Source organism: Erpetoichthys calabaricus, chromosome 3 (genome assembly GCF_900747795.2).
Source record: "Erpetoichthys calabaricus chromosome 3, fErpCal1.3, whole genome shotgun sequence".
NCBI classification, from domain to species: domain Eukaryota; kingdom Metazoa; phylum Chordata; class Cladistia; order Polypteriformes; family Polypteridae; genus Erpetoichthys; species Erpetoichthys calabaricus.
The window spans coordinates 87,010,503-87,022,830 of NC_041396.2; the positions used below are offsets into that span (position 1 = coordinate 87,010,503).

General features: G+C 35.3%; 1 protein-coding gene across 1 annotated transcript in view; it reads left to right on the plus strand.

Annotated features, from left to right (window-relative positions):
• The window catches only part of cept1b (choline/ethanolamine phosphotransferase 1b), a 105,122-nt gene that overhangs the window by 70,266 nt on the left and 22,528 nt on the right, over window positions 1-12,328 (plus strand). The window lies entirely within an intron of this gene.

Below are 12,328 nucleotides of genomic sequence, written 5' to 3' on the forward strand. Positions count from 1 at the left end.
CGCCAGATGTAACGGGACATTTGCCTTCCAAAAAGTTCAACTTTTGTCTCATCAGTCCACAAGGTATTTTCCCAAAAGTCTTGGCAATCATTGAGATGTTTCTTAGCAAAATTGAGACGAGCCCTAATGTTCTTTTTGCTTAACAGTGGTTTGCGTCTTGGACATCTGCCATGCAGGCCGTTTTTGCCCAGTCTCTTTCTTATGGTGGAGTCGTGAACACTGACCTTAATTGAGGCAAGTGAGGCCTGCAGTTCTTTAGACGTTGTCCTGGGGTCTTTTGTGACCTCTCGGATGAGTCGTCTCTGCGCTCTTGGGGTAATTTTGGTCGGCCGGCCACTCCTGGGAAGGTTCACCACTGTTCCATGTTTTTGCCATTTGTGGATAATGGCTCTCACTGTGGTTCGCTGGAGTCCCAAAGCTTTAGAAATGGCTTTATAACCTTTACCAGACTGATAGATCTCAATTACTTCTGTTCTCATTTGTTCCTGAATTTCTTTGGATCTTGGCATGATGTCTAGCTTTTGAGGTGCTTTTGATCTACTTCTCTGTGTCAGGCAGCTCCTATTTAAGTGATTTCTTGATGTGGCAGTAATCAGGCCTGGGGGTGGCTACGGAAATTGAACTCAGGTGTGATACACCACAGTTAGGTTATTTTTTAACAAGGGGGCAATTACTTTTTCACACAGGGCCATGTAGGTTTGGATTTTTTTTCTCTCTAAATAATAAAAACCATCATTTAAAAACTGCATTTTGTGTTTACTTGTGTTATATTTGACTAATGGTTAAATGTGTTTGATGATCAGAAACATTTTGTGTGACAAACATGCAAAAGAATAAGAAATCAGGAAGGGGGCAAATAGTTTTTCACACGACTGTATAAGATTGAAACCAGTTTAAAGTGCCCACCCATTGACTAAGACAGTTAATGAGAGTGCTATGGTCTGTGGGGTCAACTCTGTGCTCACGTCTAATAGAACAATATATAATAGATGTTGTAGTTTGCAAGTCATCAGCTACTTAAAGCAGCATCGCTTCTGTACAGTGATGTGGTCTAAAACTTAGCTAATGCTTATCTGGAATAGACTTTTTGTTAAAGTAATAATTTAGTTTTTTTCTAGACGAAAATGTCTAGACTATTTCTTAAGCAGAAATTAAATTACTCTAGTCTTTAAAGAATCTGAGATTGTGCCAGTGTGTACTGAACAGTTGACTATTTCCAGTGCACTGTTAATTAGTAAACCAGAGCTTCCTTTGAAAAAGCTGGTTGGTCTTTATCAACGTGTGGATGGTTTTATGAAGTTCAGGTCAACCTGTTTTAGTAAAGGAGTTTAATTCTCTGTTTTGAGCACACTGAGTTTCAATAGTGGTTGCATTTGAGGGCTGTATTCTATATATAATATTGATGATTTTACTTCAAGTTTATCTGTTGAATTTTTCAGAATCCATTCTATTAATAGAGATGAGTTATATAGCCGATCAATATTTTTGGATTTCAGGCATTTTCTTTTATAATTAAAAAAAAAAAAAAATTTTTTTTTGATGGTCTGTCAAGTCAAACTGCTGTGTTGTATTTAGTTATATGAGACTTCATAATTGGCTTTTAATTTAGTTTTAATCCATTTTCGTTCAGCTTTCCAATAGTCTCCTTTGAGCCTAAAGTTTTCCATAGTTGAGGGTGAGAATCCTTAATCCAAAACGTTTTGAGTGCCAGCATGACACCACTAGTCAAAAAATCTACACCTGACCTCACTTTTCCATGTTAGACTCTAAGGTTCCCTCTTTTTTTTTTTTAATTTTTTTTTTTCTTCTTCTTCTTCCGGATAAATGAATGTGAATAATGCACGAGCTAGTACTATTTACAACCAATTTCTTTAATCCCTCTTTGAATATTAAGTGGCGCACCAAGACACGTATGATGAGTCGGGTCCTGGTGAAGTTTCAGGAGCCTCAGATGAAAGGTACAATAACAGCCAGGGTACGTGGCCCTTACAAAATGCTGCATGATGGAATGAGTGAGTGACGTGATTAGCATAAGTTCTGAGGCACTGTTATCACCTGTTTGCTATCAGCCATCATCGGTGCCAGACCTATTTCCATCACTCATCTTGTTTTTTGCTCATTCTCTGTGTATAGTAGCCTTTTAATCAAAACACTGTATAGTAGTTGGAGACTGAAAGCCTGCCATTGTTTGTTGTTACTGTTTTTTTAACAGCTGATACAAGTATTCTGCTGATGCTACTATGCACAAACTTTGTTTTAGGCACAAAATTATTAATAATATTCCATAAAAGTTCCTTCAGGCTATATGAATAACATGTTTATGAAATACAAATAAATTTGTGTTTAGACTTGGGTCCTATCTCTAAGATATCCCATTTTGTATATGCAGATATTCCAAAATCCAAAAATATTCAAAGTACTTCTGGTCTGAGGCATTTCAGATTCGGGATGATCAACCTGTACTTGAATAATAGATTTCCTGATAGTTGTTTTAGGGATTACTATGACAGTTATGGCCCTAGGCTTAGCATTAAAATATTTCCACCTTGCTTCCACAGTATTGGCTCTATTAGAATTTGCACAATCTTCAGACTGATTGTTCAGAATATTAGTAAACTTAGAAGCAGCTCTGGTATCAAAATAACATCTTTAACAACATGGTGCTGTTTTTAGCTCTAGCCTCAGGTATTTTAATGTCAAATAAAATTGCAGAAATAGATAAAATAATATCTAGGACCTGTGTCACATCAGCTGTAAGTCATTTTGAAATAATTAGTTCTAGTACATGCACCCCCCGTGTGTTGGATAGGTGATATGCTGACTATGATCAAAAGAATGCAGTATGTTAATAAACTTAATTTTACTTTGGGGTCACACTGAAAACTGAAATTGTTATGACAGGTTTCTAACAGTAGTTATTGTTAATAAAAATTTAATTTTGGTCAGTAAGAGAGAAGCAACACACTGTGAATAATTATATTAAGATACTCAAAAGAAGCAAAAATACAAAGACTGATATTTTTACAGTTTAACTGGCTCAGTAATATACTCCCTAAACCACCATCTTTCTTTCCTTGACAAACAGAATGAAAAATTATTATTTGAGGGGCAGCTTCAATTAAAACTGCAGCACTGTGGCTGCTGAGCCACATGTCACACAGAGTTAGAAAGTCAATTTTCCTCACACTAATAAGATAATGTATGTAAAACATCTTACTAGTTAAAGCACTGATATATGTAAACCCATATTAAAGGCCTCAGTAGAACACAGTTTCATTGGTATTTTAGGACAATTTAAATATGTTATTTAAGTTTTTTTGTCCTTATACCAGTTTGTCTATATTTTTTAGTTAAGCTGTAATTATTATAGGGCCAATAAAATGCACCCTTTAGGTAAATCCACTTTGAATATCTTGCATTTTAATGTAATATTTCAAGATACTGTACATTAGGTGTAAAGCTAGAAGAGTCATGAGTGCTGTCTTACTTTTGAAATGTTTTTGGAGAGGACCCTGGTACCAAATCTACCAGAGTGCAGGCTGTCACAAAAGATGTCATAGTTGATAATGAAGCTGATGTCTTGCCTCTTTTAAAAGTCACTTCAGGGTTTGAAGTTTGCTATACGTTTTGTCTGATATTTTCAACATGGACAAGTACAGAAACGACAATTCTAGCAACTGGAATCCTCTCCTTGAAATCTTGGAACAAGTGATGAGAAGTCTTGTCTTTAGAAGTTCTGACTTGAGAACCTCCAATTGGAGACAAAAAATCTATTCAGCCCTTTCATCCCAAAAGTAATTTTTTTAAAAATGTTGTTACTTAAACACTGCTGCGAGTCTACTTTTCATACTAAAAATGTGGGTACCTGGGAAATAGATTACATTTTTTAGCAGATTGTTCACATTAAGCTCAATTAATTCTACAATAACAATGTCACCATGATCTGCTAGAAAGATGGGGGAGAAGATGAGCTCAAAGCAGTTGTTTGTGGTGTAGAATAGTGTAATCACTTCATAGGTTATGTAAAAATAAAACAATGCAGTATGCAAAATATTATAATTGATAACCAAACTGTATTGCCAACATCTATTAATCAATTTAGTGTTTCCTGACTCAAAATATACAGTTAGGTCCATAAATATTTGGACAGAGAGAACTTTTTTCTAATTTTGGTTCTGTACATTACCACAATGAATTTTAAATGAAACAACTCAGATGCAGTTGAAGTGCAGACTTTCAGCTTTAATTTAGTGGGGTGAACAAAACGATTGCATAAAAATGTGAGGAAACTAAAGCATTTTTTAAATATGTTTACGTCACTTTGGGCATGCAGAGAACAATGCAGGTACAATTTGCATTTTTGTAAATACCCTTAAAACCTAAAACACTTCAAAATATTAACACCATATTTATGCAGAGAATCCCATTTTTTCAGGTACAATATATTTTTGTTAACATCTTCAAATTTAAAACGCTTCCAGAATTTCAATATTATCTTTACTCTAAAGATTTGTCCATTTAATTTTTTTATGTGATTCTCCTAAAATAAATCTCTATTTAGCTGACTGCTCTCCATTAGGGTCTAGCCTAAAATCTGGAACAAAATATTTTAGATATAGTAATAATGATGATGATAATAATTTAGTATTACAATATTTTTTCTTCTGCGGTGGGTTGGCACCCTGCCCGGGATTGGTTCCTGCCTTGTGCCCTGTGTTGGCTGGGATTGGCTCCAGCAGACCCCCGTGACCCTGTGTTCGGATTCAGCGGGTTGGAAAATGGATGGATGGATGGATATTTTTTCTTAATGTTTATATAGCATTTTACTTTTCCAAATTAAATTACATGATGCAATGAGATGATGCTGGTTTTCATTAGAGATCATGTCTTTTGCAGAATTAAAACTGAAAGACTTGCACAATTGCACTAAAGATGGCTTTGAGTGCATCTTTGACATGCCCTGTTCCTGCCTGAATACTTTAAACACAGATATTTAAAGGCAAACTTTCTAAATGAAATGTCTACTTTCATATTTAATGCATTGTCTTTCATTTTGAAAATACTAGCCCTTTTGAGAGAATACTTTTTCCCCTTTTTGGAATACACAATTTACTTTGGAACAAGTAATTATTTTTAGATTATACTGTATTTCATTATACCAGTGAAAAGTGCTGGTGCCATAATCCACACCCCTTCTACTTCGGCGTAGGTAATTTTCTATCTCAACTGTTTTAATATTTCTTTAAGACTAATATAGTGCAAACTTTTTGCTGAAATAGGTCTTCTGGTTTATGTACCTTCCAAATGTATTCTTTAACATTTTCATTTCAATATCTCAAAAATACTGTTTAAAATCAATACTAAAAGTAAAAACTCTATTATTTCTGTAGTGTTGAATTAAATATTTCCAATATCTATATATATATATATATATATATATATATATATATATATATATATAATTCACTAAGCGGCCGCCAGCGCAAGCAAGACACCCATGGAGCAAGCAGGACGGAACCACGCCCACCAACTCTAAGACCATTGGATACGACGACAACTCGCAGAGCCACGCACACCAACTCGGACGCAGCAACTCACAAAACACGGCGTCATTGGATGCGATGACAACTCGCAGGGCCACGCCCACCAACTCGGACGCAGCAACTCACAAAACAGGGCGTCATTCACGTTCGTCTCCACTACACTCCACATGCACTTCTGAGCCACGTTGACTTTTCATTATTCTTTTCGGTTATGACGCACTACCGCGTCTACCATCGCAAACTGTTTTACACGCCATGGTCTTAGAGTTGGTGGGTGGGTCTCTGTGAGTTGCTCTTGTGAGTGGGCACATGACCAGACGGTGTGTATGCTTCAAGAACGAGGGTGGACACGGCAGGACCATCTAAGAAGAGGCATGTTTGTTGCGGATGTGAATCGCTGTATGCAGCGTGTAAAACGGTTTGCGAGGGGTATCCCATGGTCTTAGAGTTGGTGGGCGGGTCTCCGTGAGTTGCTCTTGCGACCAGGCACATGACTAGGCAGTGTGTATGCTTCGAGTGCAAGGGTGGACGCGACAGGACCATCTAAGGAAAATCATGTTTGTTTGTTGTGGATGTGAATCGCTGAATGAGCGTGCAACGGCGGTCCTCCAATTGTTAGTCACGGACAATTGTATGTTGCCCTGTCCAGAGTTCCATCTTTTCATTCACCTACAGTCGTACCCTCAAACCCACCCCATTTGGACAACTGTGTCTTTCAGGAAGTGTTCACTCATCAATACATAATTATGCGGCGTATGCTACGCCGCGGGTTGGCTAGTAATTAATATTTTCATTGAAATGAACTATTTAAAGTTATTTGTCTAACAACATCCTTTAAAAATCTGGTTTGTCAGAGAGTCGCCCTAAAAGGCTTGGAATATTGGCAATTATATGATTTTATATTTACATCATTAGCTGCTAAAAAAAAAAAAACTTAACTAAAGAGTAACTTTTAAGGTATGAGTTAAATTGTTTCAAATATCACAAACTCCCGTCGCTTTAATTGTTCAAAACTAACCCTCCTTTTTTTTGCATTTGTCAAAACGTTGAAGTTACCTGTGTGAAACCATTCTTGTCAATTTTACATTAATCTGTTGTTTCACAACTTTTGTAAAATATCTTTTGTTGTGCTGTTTTCCAGAGTATCTTACTTGAGTAATCAGACTTACTGCTTAGCCAGTGTACAAATACAGAATTAGACAATTAACTGAACTGGTGTGACCTGTACTCTATTAACAATCTTAATAATTCCAGAACAGTGATCCCTCGCTATGTCGCGCTTCGCCTTTCGCGGCTTTACTATCGCAGATTTTATATGTATGAATATTTAAATATATATCGCGGATTTTTTGCTGGTTCGCGGATTTCTGAGGACAATGGGTCTTTTAATTTCTGGTACATGCTTCCTCAGTTGGTTTGCCCAGTTGATTTCATATAAGGGACGCTATTGGCAGGTGGCTGAGAAGCAACCCAACTTAATTTTCTCAATCTCTCTCGTGCGCTGACTTTCTCTGATCCTGACGTAGGGGGTGTGAGCAGGGGGGCTGTTCGCACACCTAGACGATACGGACGCTCGTCTAAAAATGCTGAAAGATTATCTTCACGTTGCTACCTTCTGTGTGCAGCTGCTTCGTGAAGCGACATGCTGCACGGTGCTTCGCATACTTAAAAGCTCAAAGGGCACGTATTGATTTTTGAGTTTGTTTTTCTCTCTCTCTCTCTCTCTCTCTCTCCCTGCTCCTGACGGAGGGGGTGTGAGCTGCCGCCTTCAACAGCTTTGTACCGGCGGTGCTTCGCATACTTAAAAGCCAAACAGCCCTATTGATTTGTTTGCTTTCCTCTCTTGCCTGAAGAAGGGGCCTGAGTTGCCTCGAAAGCTTGCATATTGTAATCTTTTTAGTTAGCCAATAAAAGTTGTCATTTTGCTTGGCTTTTCTCTACTCTCTGTTTCTGACAGTCTGTGCTCCTTACGTGCACTCCTTTGAAGAGGAAGATATGTTTGCATTCTTTTAATTGTGAGACGGAACTGTCATCTCTGTCTTGTCATGGAGCACAGTTTAAACTTTTGAAAAAGAGACAAATGTTTGTTTGCAGTGTTTGAATAACGTTCCTGTCTCTCTACAACCTCCTGTGTTTCTGCGCAAATCTGTGACCCAAGCATGACAATATAAAAATAACCATATAAAGATATGGTTTCTACTTCGCGGATTTTCTTATTTCGCGGGTGGCTCTGGAACGCAACCCCCGCGATGGAGGAGGGAATACTGTATACGACATATGTGCCTTTTCTACGTTTGTCACAATTTAGGGGTTATGCTTGTGAATATTAGTTTACCATAAAAAAACAGACAACACAAATTTAACATTTGCATATTTGTATTCAGAAGTGAAGTATACTATTTTGCTTTTATCCGCAGTTGTGTATTTTTGCTGACACAGTATGTGCTGCATTATTAGGGATATGTGCTTTGTGTTTCAATGTTTTAAAATACTAAATTCATTTTATTTTGGTATTAACAAATGAAACCGCTAATTTCATTGCCTCTATTTTCACTTGCTACAACTATGCTTAGTACTGCCAGTACACATTTTCCTCCTACATCGCACAATCCTACAGTCACTGGCCACTTTATTAGGTACACCTGTTCTTCTGATAGCTACTTTCAGTAGGTTAACACACCATGTCACAAAGCTGAGATCATCTCAAACTGGTTTCTTGAACATGACAATGAGTTCACTATACTCAAACGGCCTCCACAGTTACCACATTTCAATCCAATAGAGCACTTTTTGGATGTGGTGGAACAGGAGATTCGCGTCATGACTGTGCAGCTGACAAATCTGCAGTCACTGCGTGATTCTGTCATGTCAATATAGACTAATATCCCTAAGGAATGTTTCCAGTACCTTTATAGAATCTATGCCACAAAGAATTATGGCAGTTCTGAATGCAAAAGGGTGTCTAATCTGGTACAAGCAAGGTATACTTAGTAAAGTGGCGGTGAATGTACATGTGTAATTGTAGACAATATATTGCAACAATATACTGTATATGTATATGTATATATGTATACTCTGGCCAGAAAATAACTGGATGCTTGAACGGCTATCTGTAGATCTGTAAATTGCAATCAAAGAGTAGATGCTAAGCCTACTTTCCTTTTTTGGGACTATGTAGGACACAGTATTAAAAATCCATTCATCTCACTATAAATATCACTATCAAATTGGTGACACTACAAGTTAAACACTACAGCTCATAATCTGATTGGTCACATCATTGTGCTCTCAAAGCACACATGAATCTATTTCTGAACTAAGTCCATAATGAGAAAAAAGTGGCAATAAAAATGTGTGTTCCTATAATTCTGCCTCGAACACAAAGGATTTCCAGACATCACTTCTGTTGTTTTTCTTTTCTACATGTGTTAATTCAATGCTGTAGTATCCCTACTGTGAACCATTTTTATATGAAGTTTTTACATGCATTTTTCTCACGTCGTTGTGCATTCAAGAGTGATTTGTCCACTTGTAGTTACAATTGAGTGCAGTGCAGATGTTCATTTTGTACTACTGATACTATAAAAAAAACCTAGTACCATCACGTTTTTTGTTTTATGATATATTAGTTATTGTGACATCCCTAGTGTAAAGAGCAAGTCAGATGGAAGAGACACAGAGACAGGGACATATTGACACAATAAGCACTGCAAGTAGCTGCCCTCTCCTGATCAGTAAATGCTGTCATCTTCTGAGCTCTACACTAACAACAATTTATCTGTTTACTGGCTCTGTGTTTACAAGTGTTAGAGTTGAGTCTTTTAAACTTTTAATTAAGATTTATTTCTTATTTTATTAAGAACTCTTTTTGTAAACTAAAGATCCATACTTGGTAGTTTGAAAGTATGAAATGCCACAGTGATAATGTAAATTATGTAGTTTACTGGTTTAATGTAAAATTTGCATTCAGTATTGTTGTTTACCTTATTATTAAAATGCTGAAAGGACATGTGGGTGTCATCCTTGTGTACATATTTGCATAGGTTTGAGAATAACTTAAAAATAATTTGCCATGCGATTGTTTTTTCAATGAGGTTTTGAGTAAAATAATCCCATTATAATATCGGAGAAATAACTGGCAATTTTTATCTGCATAGTAGTATTTATCAGAATAAAATGTGTGAAATTTCACTAATATATATATGTGTTAATAAAAGAGTAGCATCAGAGCAGTACATCAGTAAAGGTTCAGATATCTCATTTTGCTAGATTTGTTCAAAGCCTTGTAACTTTATGACCATAAGTGGTGCTGAGTTAATGCAATAACCTCTGGATATCAGTATTATGTTTTCTTTGCAAAATGGAAAAGGAAGTCACTATAAAGTCAGATACTGTCCATGATTTTGTACTAAAAATGCAATACTGTATATGAAACATGCAACTTTTACAAACCATTGCATACCAGTATAAGGAGTATGTGTGTCTTATCTCTTGGTGTACCATGAGAGAATAAGCGTTCTTTAATTAAGGCCAGTGTAATATCCCATGTTTTCAATAATGCGCTCTTAGGTAATTATACCTAAAGGTGTTAAGTTGGCATAATATATTTTTCCAAGAAAATATATTTATACTATAACACTAAGTTTTATCTACATTCTTTTACAAAAACAAAATTGGTCACAAAATAAAACAATTGCACACAATTTAAAAATCAGGTTTTTTGTAGTTTATACTAGAACTTTTTAATTAGAGAAGTGAGTGCAGCTCTGGACTGTTTTACATGTCAGCTGATGAATAAATCATTTTTTTTATCTTGTCTTCTTCCTTGCACACAGTTTTGATGCAACAGAATTAAAGATCTGCATTATAGCATTGCAAATTTTGACAGCTTATATTGGTTCCTCATTCTGGAATTACACGGTAATCACTTGTGCATAAGAAAATGGACCATAGTGGCATGCAGTGTGCAGCCAATGATGCAAAAACCACAATTTCATGCACAGACCTATTGCTTTATTAACAAGTTCTATGTGTTATTTAATATAATAATATTTCATGTTTGAGTTTTATTTGGAGTATCAAATCACACTTTTTGTCGAGCCATATAGAACTTCTGATGCCATGCTTTGGTTTGTTTATCTTTAGCAGTGTTTAAAAATTCAGTTATATTAATTGCTTTTTTTATAGTGCCTTTTCTCGTACACTTTAGTAATAAGATCACCTGAGCTTAGTCTTTCAATTGCTTTAAAAAGTGTTGAAAGTAACTGGTTGTGCAACTTTTTTGTGATTTGTGTCAATGTGTCATTGAGGCATTTGACAAAGTATTTTTTCTTTTCAGCGCTGTGGAAATTAATTGTTTTAAAAACATTTTGGTTTCTGTCTGTCTATTTGTGTGTATATATGTTTTTATATATTTAGCATTTGTAAGAATATTTCCACTGTTTACTTAGTTTTACACTGTTTTACTTCCAGTGCTTTCAATAGTCTTTTTAATCTCTGGTAGTATCCAAGCATATTTTGTTAATTTAACCTAGCATTCTGAAACAACCTTAATCCATCTCAAGGCCACTGAATATATTTACCAGTGACACTGCTACATATTGATTTGTGTTGTTGCAAAGCGTGCTTAATTCACAATTGTCACAAAATGTCCATCCATCTATTCCTTCAAACCCCATATTTTTTGTTTATAGTAAAGTATCTTAGAGATAACTAAATGTTGAACCACTGGCTAGATAAGTGACTGGCAAAGGGTCACATAATTAGTTGTGCTAGAGACTGAACTTGTAGCCCTGGAATATATACTTCAATTGTTTTTAATTTCTTTCTAAATTAATTAAGATACTTTGCATGTTAGTTGCTTATTGTGTCTTTGGAGGATAATCAGTGCATGTATGTGTGTATCAAAATAGAGTAAAAAAAAAAAAATTAACAGTTTTAGTAATATTTTTCCTTTTCAGAAAAGTCAAGACCACTTAAAATGTTCTAAAAATGTAGCTTGAATAACATGTTTATCAATACATTGCTGTTATTGATAAAATTTAGTTTTAATTTCAGATTTGTTTAAATGTTGAGCTGTATATGGTCTCTTCTCATGAAATTCAAGATTAAGTTTCAAAGATCAAGGATATGTTATAATTTTGGAAATTGGCATTACATATAAGACTTCTTCCTCAGATACTATCAAGAGGAACTCTGGTTTCATGTAACAATCTTTAGTAGAAAGTGGATATGAAAATGATAGATGAATTTAATTTAAATGAATTATTGTATCAAATTACTTGATATAATAATCCATCCATGTTTCAAGATCTTTGTACCATTAATTATAGTTTTTCCCAGAGTCAAGTCTGTATGTATGTGTACATTTTTGCTTTCCTTTTCAAAGTATGAGGACAATTTTCAGAAATTATAAGGTAAAGGCCTCTGAAATTTTTTTAAGTCTTGTTCTTAATTATTTGCACTTCAGTATTTAAAGTGATTATTATTATCTTCAGTACTTCAGTACATAATGTTCATGGAAATACCTCAGTTCAGCAGCAGACATAATTAAGTTCCAGTCACATTGAATGTCAGGGTGATAACAAAATTTATAGCTTCATGATTCACACTTCATTTATTACAGGGTCTCAGTTTATTTTTAGAATGTGATGATTTATTTCAAAATAATAATATGGAGCAGTATTTAAAAACCAATAAACCGAATAATACAAATTGTCTGTAAATATCTTATTTAAGTCTGCAAATACAATTAATCCAACATTCAGTGTGTATGTGTGTGTATG